Genomic DNA, 12,013 nt, shown 5'->3' with positions numbered 1-12,013 from the left:
AGCCCTGCTAAAATAGGGGCTTCTCTTAAATGACACAAATAAAGCAATATGAATGTAAGCTCTTGATTTCTCTGCCCCAGCTGGAGGATCATCCCCTGGCTGTGCTGTGCTGAGCCCCCAGTGTTTGCCTTTGTGGCCTGGGGAAGTGAGCTTGGCCCCAGAGCAAGCATATGTGCTGGTGCAGACTTCTTACACCTCTCTTTGCTCCTTTTAGTTAAGTTGTCAGTATTCATGTATGATACCAAAATTACCAGCTTGTTCTTCTTAGAATAGATAATAACAAAACTAAAATCAAACAGGAATATGAAGGGATTTTTTGGTCAACTCTGTAAATGTGTACAAATATCAAACACAGGGAATATTGCGGAAGAAGAGAAAGGGAAGAAGAGGACAGCCAAAACGTGATAGCTTAGAGATGCACTATAGCTTAGATTTGTGGGGGTTTTTCCATTCTCCAACTCTCCAAAGGGTGCTACAGTGGCATAAAGGGTACCAGGTTGACCTTTGTACTGATTGTCACCATTCTGCCACAATACTGTAAGGCTGTTGGTGTGTGTCTGTGTCCACACTTGTTTCTCTAACTGCTCTTAAGTGAAAAATACAATGTGCTAACACAAAATTAATCTGGATAGACACACTTTCATTATGGAATATGAAGAAAGCTGTCTTCTCAGTCTCACTTTTTTATGCATCTTTAATAATCTGGGAGACAGAAAAACCTTTGTCTTGGTGAATTGCAGCTACAACTGCAAACCTTGTTCCTCCAAATGGCCCAAGGGCTTTGAGGGCTAGATAAAAGCATAGTGTTAGTGCTCTTGGCATGAAAGTCTCCTTCAGTTTTGAGTGAGATTTTCCACCAGCATCCATGTGGCTAGGTTCTGTAACTTGATCTTAAATGAACTTAAACTTGAGCTTAAATTTTGTTTGCTGAGTATTTTCCCTTTGTACATGTGATTATGTGTTTTGCTTAGATGATGCAATAAAAAAAATTAAGGAGTTGAGTCCTGCTGCACAGAAACAGCCTCAGCATTATCATTCCATGACTGTTCCTCTTGCACCTCTGCAAGGTGTAGCCATGTGGTGGTGGAACTTGGATGTGAGGATGACAGATTCACAGTCTTTTCTCCCAGTCTGGTCTTGCCGTGATTCAGGCTGGTTGAGTACAATTTCCTGGCAGTCCACAACCTCCATACAGCTTTGGGTGAACTACCTTAAAATTTAACACAGGCATCTGAGATCATCAGCTTCTAAGTCACTTGAAAACCTCCAGTTCTGTAGTAAAATTTACTACCTTGCTTTTGTACCAGAGCACTCCAGTAAGGCAGAGACAGTTATGCCTTCCAGGACCTTCTGGCTCTAGTTTGTCATTGATTTGATGAATCAGAGCTTACTTAGAATAGGTCAGTGTAAATCCTTGCCTTGGGGTCTGGACCAGCCTATGGAAGACTCAAGGATGCTGGAACAGCAGCAGCCAAAGAAACTGTGGCTTGCTTTCTGCAAGATAAAAGAGCCAAAGACGAACAAAAATCTCCAATGATCTGGTGTTCATGAGGGCATGGCTTCTTCAGCAAGATAAATGGCAATGCCACCAGAAGCGGGGCAAAGTGGGTCAGGCAGAACAGTTGCAGTGCTTGCAGAGAAGGTAAAATGGAGTTTTTCCAACACAAACTGCTGCATTAACTGCTTTCACCAGGGCCTCCACCCTCCTGGCTGACAGATCTTAAAGAAGGAGCTACTTAGGGTAGAAGGGCTGAAGTTACTGCTGCTGTGCATTGGTAAAAGGGCTTGAATACCCTTATGTCACTTAATAGGAGAGAGACAGGGAGGAAGCCAGCTCTGGAGGCATCAATCTATTAGCTGGTGACTATGGGCTATTAAAAATCTAATAATTGGTACTGTCTCCTGGGGAAGAGCAAGGCAGTCCTCTGGCCCTGGCATGTGGGATGTTTAGCTTTACTTATTTACCTGCTGCCTCATTTCTAGGCTCAGAATCCAAAATCCATTAGAGTACTTTAATAATATTTTATGGCTTTTTCTAAGTATGTTAGGCTTACTTTCTTTGTTGTAGTTGTTTGGCTGCTTTTTCTAACACCTTAGGACGTGCTGAGGTCCTGTTCCAAGCTTCATCCCATAACGGCAGGAGCTGTTTTAAACAAAGGAGTCAAAAATACCTATCCTGAAGCTCTTGTTGTTCCTCCGCAATTCCTGTAGCTGGAACTCTAAAAACAGAGCAGCATTGTGACAGTTTGCATAAACCACTAATGCTTTTGTCTGCTTCTTTGATGCTCTTCATTTCCCCTCTGCATTCCCCCTCACAGTAAGCTGAACACCAGGAGCAGCTCAATGTTGCACTTAGAGAGGCAAAAAGAAGCAGCCACCATACAGTTTTAATTGTAATTAATGGAAAGAGAGCCTGGGTAGTGATACCGAAGCATCTTTCCTTCCTGTATTATCAAAAAAAGTTACAGCTTTAGTGCTCCTGTGGGTCTGCGCAGTTACAATTCTCAGCTGACAGATTTATTTGTAACTGCCTCTTCCTTCTCCTTTTTAAAAATTTTATCACTGGTGACATTTACACACATTGTTTATGCATGCAAGGAGTTTTTTACCTGCCTTTCAGAGTCCTGATGCTAGCAATGAATAGAGTGTGAGCTCCAGTAGTTTACTAGCACATCAGTGTCACCGTGCATTACTGGGTAATTGCTCTGAGCCACTGCTCTGTACAGCCAACCAGTAATGACACTGTACAACACTTAATGGAAATGAAGCCCTGAATCAGCATTTTTCATGAAAACACTTCTTATTCCCTACTCTCTCTTTAATTTGAAGCTGTTTTAAAATTAGTTCCGTATATGAAGCACTGTTAACCATTATTTTTACACTTCTTTGCAGTCCAGCAGTCTGGGTGTGATTACATGATTTTTATGCAAGTGTTTACACCTTCTTTGTACAGAATAATTCCAGGGATAGCTGATACCTTAGGTTGTGATCTCATAGACTGAAGATTAAGCCTGTGTTTTGGAATGGATCACTGGTTCCTGACAATAGCAAGGAGTTTCATAGATGAGAGTGACACTGATACTCTGGCTTAGAAAGGGATTTTATGGAATTATCATATATAGCAATAAATTAAATTTAGCATTTGTACTCAAATTCTGCCAGATACTAAAAAAACAGTAAAGAAGTGAATTAAACTCACCGAGTATGCACACTGAAATTATTTATAAAGCTGTAGAGAAACAGATTTTAGCATATATGTGGAATCATATTAAACATGAAATGTATGCCTGGCGTTTAAACCTGGGCAGACTTGAGAAACTCTCCTCCCCTGTTGAGCTGATGTTTTGGAAATGTTTCCTTTAAATTTGAAACTCCAAGAGTAGTAATCTTAGAGATTGATGTGCTCAAAGACAGTACGTTTCCAAAACATAAACTGAAAAGCAAAACTGTGTATTGGTCAGTTATTAGGTTCATGTTCCATAAACACAGAATCTGGCCCTACACCTCTCCCTGACAGCATGTCAGGGAGGCAGAGAGAGGTTTTGCTGGATTTGCCCCTTTCTTCTCCATTTTAGTGGCATGTCCCTTTGTGCTTTCTTTCTTCAAAACTGGATCCATTCTACCATTTTTCTCCCCCTTTGCATTTGCAGTGTCTGAGGAAGAATCATTCCTGAACATTAGCAACCCTATGAAATCTTATTACCTAAAATAGAGTAGGTTTTTGCAAGTATGCATTCTGGATCTTTTTTTTTTTTTTTTTTTTCCCCCCTCCCAAAGGTCCCAGAGAGGGTCGATGCCTTTGCAGATGATGTAGGGAATCTGACAGCTGGGCTTATTGCACAGCCCTTGTCCTCCTTCCCAGGTCCAGAGAAAGGGGAGCGCTGGGCAGCGAGGCCCAGTGGCACTCCTTGCCTTAATTCAAGCTGACACACAGGGTCACGCATCCCGTGCTCGACAGGCCCTGAGACACCAACTTGCCTGCCTCTCCCTCCCCAGGCCCAGTGCTATGAGAGAGGTGCTGCACAGGAGCTCCTGCTCTAAGCTGATGTTGGACAGGCATCTTCTTATTTCCAGGCTGGGGAAGCCATTCTTTCAGCTCAAGGGTCCTTTAAAGTGTCCTTCTGCTGCTCTCTGAAGTCCTGCTTTTATTCATCCTGCTCCTTCCCTTTGTAGTTACAGCTATGGGTTTCCAGCTCCTTAAGGCAATATTATTTTCCTGATATCCTTCATATGGAAGAGTCTAAGGGAGAGGCTAATTGAATATCTCTAAGCAAAAAGGATCATGCACTAGATGCTCTTTGTGGTTTTCTGTTGTCAGGACCCTTATTCCCTTTTTTATGGAATTCTGGGATGCTATATAGTGTCCTGCTCTTCCTTGGTCATGTACAGGGTTTTCTTCTTTGCTTTTGCTCAGCCTTTTCTTCAAGGTTAATATCTCTCTCAGTGCTTCTTTTTGGCTGCCCTGAGCCCACCAGAGGATCTCGCTCACTCACTCCAACATGGGGTTTGCATGCTCATTGCAGCAAGCCAGCAACGTTCTGTCGTCTCATGGGGCTTTTCTGGCAAGGAGAGTATTAGAGGCATGCAGGTAACTGGTATTGAATGGGATACCAGTTGGATGGGAGATGACAGTTCACCATACCTACATGGTCAGTGGAAAGCTTTTGCAATGGCTAGAAGCTTCGCATATACAGTGAATTTGAAGCTGCCTTGCTTTGAATAGGTTTATACAGATCTGTTTGCTGGGTTCCTTTGCTGTTTGCTTACCTCTCATTTGAGTTCTGTATTTTTTTGTGATGGGCAGCCTCATTCCAGGCTGGATGTGAGTCTTCAAACAGCTCAGCATTGGGAGTTGGGGTTTGGGCAGTGTGGTAGATGCAGATACAGGAATGCCAGGTATGGAGCTTGTTTGGATTGTGAAAACGGTGGAGGGATGGGTGAGTTCTGATGTGAGGATGCAATGCTGTTCTAAGTTTTATCCAGAGCTCTCTGAAAATCTCTCATTGTGACTCAGATATGTACCAAAATGTCCACCCTTCTGGACTACACTGATTTCCCTGAAGCAGGCAGCTGCTTTGAACATGGGCCATGCTCTACATTTATTAATTCCTCATTAGGTATTATGGGTGGTGATAACCAGCATCATAACCAGAGCAGCCAGAGCTCCTGGAAATCTTGCAGCCAACCTGTAGTCCTCCTGTTTTGCTTGTTACCATCAGTGAGGTCCAGCGTTATGTCCTGTAGGTATTCCCAGTCAGAAAGAGTTAATTGCATGCCATTTGCAGTTTTTGTTTTTACTATGGTGTTGAACTGTTGCTCTTATTTCTTTGGAATGTGTTTTTCACTGCAGAGGAGCACCTCGGGGCATTGCTGTTTATTTATAAGATAACAGCGTTTGCTCTAGCAGAAAGCTGGAGCTAACGAAGTCTCTCAAGGAGGAGTGCTAAATCCTGTGTGCTGGTGGAAACTGTTCAGAGTATTTACACTTGAAAATATTTAAGGATTGGGGAGGGGAGGGGGGAAAGGGGAGGAATAGTCTGAACGATATTTAACACCTTTTCCATTATTCCTAGCCATCTGAAAAAAAAGAAAGAAAAGGCACTTTTTAAGTAGCTTTTTTTACCAGCTAGCTAGTGCCTCGTAAAGGAGTTTTGCTATGGAGATCAGCATGAACAGTGATTTAAAGATGCCTTGAAATGTTATTCTTTGTAGGCTGTTTGAAGCTACCGTATGACCTGATAAGCTCAAAATGGACAAAGACATGCACCCAGGAGATTCTTTTGACAGTGGGTTTCATTTTCCGCTGTACTGAGTTTTGCCACTCGCCATCAGTGGAGGAAGTTTTCACCCACCTGACAGTGGCAACAGCTGGAAAGTAGAGTCAGCTATGGTGGTGCACCCTCAAGCATCACTAATCTAAAGTGAGTGTCCTATTACCAGCTTGAAAAAAAGCTGTTGAACCAGTTCAGTGTGGAAATAAGAATGCAGTACTGCATACAGCATGAGACCCTTCTTGAACTTTTCTTTTTTTCCCCTTTTCTGCCAGACTAATTTTTGGCTACACTTCTCTTTTTGAAATATTTATAGGGCAAATAACTGTTTTAAATGAGCAGATGGGGGAGACATAAGACAAGCTGTTAAATTAATAAACATGTGTGGTGCTTTATCAGTAAGGGAGCCCATTTTGGCATTTCTTCTGGATGATTTGTAAGGCCTATCACCATTGCACCTGGTGCAGGGACAAGAAATGGGCACTTAATAACCAAACAATGTGCAAACTCCTTCCATTATAACTTCATTATGTCAGATATAATCATCTATAACTAGATGTCAAATACATAATTTATGTCCAGCTCCCCTGTGGAATAGTGGGCATATGAATGAATGGCCCCATTAATGGGAAGGAGCTTTTACTGTAACTTTTCCCCTCTTGGTACATAGTCCATTTTGTCATCTGGTATTAATTCTGAATAATTTCAGGGCTACAGAAAAATGCCTGTTATATTTATATTTGTGTAATGGGAGAAGATGGCAAATAAATCATATGAGAGATCAAATTTCAGGTTCAGTCATTTCCTAAACCATGCGCCTATGTAAAAGAGAATAGGATTGGTCTGCAGTGCTTTGATTAGAGAGGCATAACAGGCCTTCATTTTACCCATCCAGAGATACTAAAAAGGTGCATGATGTGGGGTAACACTTCCTACGGGAGGGCTCTGCCACAAAGAGCTTGGCCTCTGGAAAGCCTTGCTCTGCCACTGCAGTTGTGCTGCCTGCATCCTTTGCTGGATGTTGTGTCTTCTGTCACACTGTGTCGTATGGGCCCTGTTTATAGAAGTGCTCCGTGATGTACATGAAGTGTACCATCATCAAGTGGAAGGGTATGACAACCATGTTTTTCTAGAGGAGTCCTCTAGATGAGTTGGAGTTCGACAGCAGTTGTCTAGCGGAGGACTTGTGTACGTTCACAAAAAGGTACAAATTCGAAGGATCGGGTTGGTGTAGGATCCTTTATGAAATGCCTTTTATACAATTTTTTATAGTATATAGCCTTGTTTAGGGGTTAAAACCCTGGTGGGGAGCAACTCTACTGTAAGTCTGGAAGACAGTTTGTTAGCACTACAGGTAGGAAGCCATCTCTGATATAGCACTACTGGTATATTATCAGTATCTTGTTACTTTGTGAGAAAACTTGTTTTGTTCTGCTGCAACTACAAGGGGGTAGTATTTGTGTTATTCTTCCTCAGTTATAAACCTGGATGAAAAAAATTATCTAGTTAACACCGTTTATAATAGTAGATAACTTCTTAGTGTCTGATAGAGTTTCCTGTTGCCAGTACACAGTGATTTTAAGACTAGATTATGAATATTTACCTAAAAATATATTAACCTTTCCTAGTCTTGTGATGTGGATTTCCGAGTGGCACGCATACTGAAATATTTGCAGTGCTAGAATATCCTGTTACATCTATAGCATCTTCTCCTGGAAGATGTTAATTCTTTTCATTTTTTTTATGATAATTTTTTCAGTTAGTCTTTTCATCAGTCCTCCTAATTAGAGGGAGGGCATTTGAAAGGGCCAGTTGAATCTGGCAAATTAACAAACATTTATGAGGACTGGTGCCCCAGCCAGGGCTTTGGCTCCTCAGACCATGGGACTCACTTTGAGAACCATGAGTCAGTGAGCAAACTTACCGTGCTCTCGTTGGTGTTCATCACCAGTGCGTGTCTAGAAAGGCGGGCAGATGATTTGCCATACAAGCAAATCATGTTAGGCTCAGACATATTACTGTTGACAGCACTGAGTTGGAGAGTTTTGTGTTCATTTGATGGCTCTTCAGTTGTGCAGTGAGATTTTCTGTAGGTAAGCAGGTTTTTTTACAGCACTTGGCTCTTGTAATAATTTTGTGTTTGATCAGAAATTGTTGGAAATGAGAGATTTCCACCAGAGACAGTGATCTGATGCTTTCTAAAATGTCTAGGTTTAGAGCCTGTTTTGGCCCCTGAATTCCCTTTAAGTGGATTGTTGAATTTTAATTCTTTCCTTTGGGTGTTGTTCTTTTTAAGAAATTCTAGTGATAATGATATAATCCATTCAGAAGGAATTTTATACCTGTGAAGAGTGTACCTCACTCCTAAAAACTGTTTGGAAATCCCAGCCTTAATAAATGCATACTAAATACTGATTTACTGATAAACATTATGGAACCTCTTGCTAACATTATAACTTGGCTCCCTCGTAAGATGGCCTCATGCTTGAAAACTTTCAGCCAAGTAAATTTGGCTTGATAACTGCAGTGTTTGCTCAGAAGACAAGGACTGCTATCCTCTGGCTCCAAATGGTTTGTTACTGCCTTCAAATTGGCTTGATGTAGTTCATTCTCCCTGAAAACTTGCAAGAAGCACTATTTGAAAGATCTAATTGCCATTGAGAAGATATATTAAGGTTGATTAAATGTAATTATATGGGTTAGAGGGCCAGCATGCATGAATGTGCAGCAGCCATGGGGCTGTTGCCCAAAGAACTTTCAGGGATGGAGAGAAACAGCTGGACTTGAGGCAAGGAGAAGGCTTTGCCCTTACCCAGCCGGGAATGTTGGGGTTTTTTGCAGATAGGTACAGGGGAAGTCTTGCACAGAGCTCTGGATTAAGCATGCTAATTTGTAGCAAGTGTGTTTCACTGCAACTGGTTGTTTGTTTGGTTGGTTTTTTTGGAGAAAATTGCTTGAGTTTTCTTCATTAAAAACTGACCACAGCTGTGGATGGTCTCATGGCAGTCTCCCCTTTAGATTTTCTATAAGTTCTGGTTTCATCTTTATCTTAGTATGAGCATTGCTTTCCGCAGATTGTGCGTGTGTGTCTGTATTATGCCCACAAATTTAGAAGTAGATTTGCAGCAAAATAATACTGTTACTGAGTAAACAATTACATTTCAGTTTCTGGAATAAAAGGGAATGTGTGCCCATAAATCTTCTTCTAAATAATCTGTGTTGGAGAGTAAAAAGAAGATGAGGTTTCTAAATTCATGAAGGCCCTTCACAGTGGAATCCTGTGTGCCACTGAAGTGTAACAAGCTTATTTATATTTTATTGTGCTTCTAGATCAAGCTGCATTATTATGGGCTGCATTCCCTTGACACTGTAGCTGTTGCTAAGGAAGAGGTACATTATGTTAATATTTTGTGATCATAACTATGCAAGCTGTGTTATGTGTGTTGAAGAAGTTGGGTGGGGGAAAAATGAAGTTAATGCACCATTTTGATTGGAGCCTCTGCAGATTGTTGCTCACATTTCGAAGCAGAAGGTAAGCTTGAATTTGAGAAGAATTCACACAGAAAATGGGAGAAAACCAAACATTTGAAAGAATTTGTTTACTGAACTTTAAAACTGTTCAGTAGGAAGAATCTGGAATCATTGCTGCTAAGAAGGAATCTGGTAGAAATGAATTAAATGCTTTTACCAGACACATTCAGTGAAGAATTTCTCAGCTTTCTCATGCCTTTATGTCTCTTGATCATGTAAACAGAACATTCATCCTTAATTCCTATTTCCTGACCATTTCCAGTGCTGGTGTCTATTATGTGATTTCAGTACCTTCTCATTCATTTAAGTTGATTTGCTGAGAGCGTACAATCAAGTAGTGACCAGCACCATACACAAAGTAAAATGGCAAATCATGCATTAGATTCAGTGTAGGGAGTCAAAGAAAAGGCCAGAATCATGAGCAAGATACTGATGTTCATGCTGCTTATTTTAAAAAATACACTCTGCAGACTGTATTGATGAGCATTATAAAAATGTTTACACAACAAGTAAAATAAACAAGGAAGGATCTTGGCATTCCTCCTAAAGGAATGTTCTGAACTGAGTTTCCCCTTTCAAAACTGTTTTCTCATTAATACTGCTGCCAAGGCATGAAGCAACCAGGACTGGATGGGTAGGAACTCGTCTCAATTCTGCTGTGCCTTGGACCCAGCTGATTCAGCCAGGACAGTGTCCCAGGAGTATCCAGGATTATCATGGTCTTGGCTCCTGAGAATAGATAATTTCTGCCTTGTAGTACTGCCTCTCACATTTTCAAACATTCGGTGCACCAGCGCTGGGTTTGCACCTGGATCAGGTATGGTGAAACTTATCCTCTCTTAATCTCATCTCCTAAATCATGGCGTGTTGAGCAAGCAGTCCACCCACTTGAGGTCAGTCCTATTTGCCAGAGCCTCAGCAAGCAGCAGTCCTTAAGCAAGGCTGGGAAACCCGTTGGAGGCTTGCCAACATCCTGACCCCATCAGTGATTTTTAACATCAGCTTCAGCCTCTGGCCCTTCCATGATGAGCAGAGCCACTTTTCCTCCTTCTTCTCTACCTTCCTTCCTCACTGTTCTTTTTTCTCAAACCTTGTACAGTAGGTTCTATGACCCTTAACAAGGCTTTAGGGAAGTTAATATTACATTTTCCTAGTCAAGGCTGTAATGATTTATGTTATACCTTGTTGCATGCACCTGATCATAAAACCTTTCTAGAACTTAGGTGCCTGGCCTGGGAAGTGTCCCTTGCTTGGGCAAATTAAATATAATGTGGGACAAGAGCAGGATGGAGGGATGGGAGGAAAGGAACAGTCCCCCGTGGGAGGCAGAAGAGGTACATACTGGAGGTATGTGTTGCAAAGAAGGAAATGGGAAGAATGAAGAACTAAAACAGGGATTGGAAATGAGGTCAGTGGGAGAGAAGTACCAGAAGGTAAAAACAGGTGCCATGGTTTGGGCAGAGAGGATGGGCAGAGTGGGCATGCTGGACAAGCCACATGGCTTACAGTAGAGAAAGGCAAGACAAGATGGAAAGGATGGGATGGAAAAAATGGGTTTTTTAAAGGATGTTTTTATGTAATGTATAGAGAGATTTAAAATCCTTTAGCTTTGGACAATTGAGACTTTCACTGCCTCCAGCAACTATGCACAGACTAATCACGTAACATTTATATTCCTGGTTTTCTACCCTAGGCACCTATTTCTATCTGCTTGCTTCTCTCCAGCTTTTGCTCTGAGCTGCTGCAGTTTAACAGCAAAAATCCAGATATTTCCTTCATCATCATTAAACGCTCCTACACTGTCCTCTGGGCAGTAATATAGAGCTCAACCTAAATGTCAGGAGCAGCTCAGTGTGCTCATCCATTTTTGGAATCTGTCGAAGCCTCCTTCTCAGCCTGGCCACCCAGATCTTCAGCTCCTGTCCCTTTCAGATTGGCCTAGCTCTGCCTGCTGGCTCCCAAGACCGTGGGCAGGGTTATTCAAAGTCCTTGGCCTCTCCATAATTCGCCCATGATTTTAAAAAGTGTGTGCCCCCATATGGCCTGAGGTTTGTGCTTATCTGCAAAGCACATTGCTTCTCCACATTGTGTTTGGTTAAACAAACACGGCTTGGTGCAGATATTTCGCATATAAGCCGACAGGGTTGACATTGTGAGTATTTTGCAATCATTTGTTTAATTAGCTGAAGCTCTCTAGGGAGAAGTATATGAAATGGCATACTCCCAAAGTCTAATTTAAATCTGTTTTGCTTTATTTTTGATTATTTTTTGATGGAGGGCTTGTAATGCAAAGCATTAAAAAAGGTAGTAGTTAATGGAAAGCAACAAAAACCCTTTGTTAATGGGCAGTGCCTCAGTAACAAATTTGTGCAAATACAGAAAGGAAATTACATTGAGTAAAATGACCTACAAGAGGAAAAAATGGAATTAAGTCTGTGCAGCTGTCTTGTCTTTCTTCTTTTTTTTTTTTTTTTTAAACATGTATTTCCCTTCTGTTTTCTTTTACTGCAATGCTTAATTAGGCTTCTCTTTTGTTTGGAGGTTAATTCCTTTTCTAATCTACAGCTATTTTTACAAAGGTGTTCATTACTGGAGTGAACAAAGGCTGGAGACAAGAGAGTGGCAGGTGTTGAGCCTCTTTTAGTGGAAAGGAATTTTTTGCTCACAGCGAAATCTCGAGGCCCTGCTTTTGGATGCAGTGCTTCTGTGTC

At 41.5% G+C, this 12,013-nt stretch overlaps 1 protein-coding gene across 19 annotated transcripts in view; it reads left to right on the top strand.

The window, feature by feature from the left end:
* The window catches only part of ADGRL3 (adhesion G protein-coupled receptor L3), a 508,900-nt gene that overhangs the window by 363,672 nt on the left and 133,215 nt on the right, over positions 1 to 12,013 (top strand). The gene's annotated exons all lie outside the window — the stretch shown is intronic.

Source organism: Myiozetetes cayanensis, unplaced genomic scaffold, assembly GCF_022539395.1.
Source record: "Myiozetetes cayanensis isolate MyiCay16 unplaced genomic scaffold, myiCay2020 scf7, whole genome shotgun sequence".
Lineage (NCBI taxonomy): Eukaryota > Metazoa > Chordata > Aves > Passeriformes > Tyrannidae > Myiozetetes > Myiozetetes cayanensis.
This window is presented reverse-complemented; position numbering and strand designations above follow the sequence as displayed.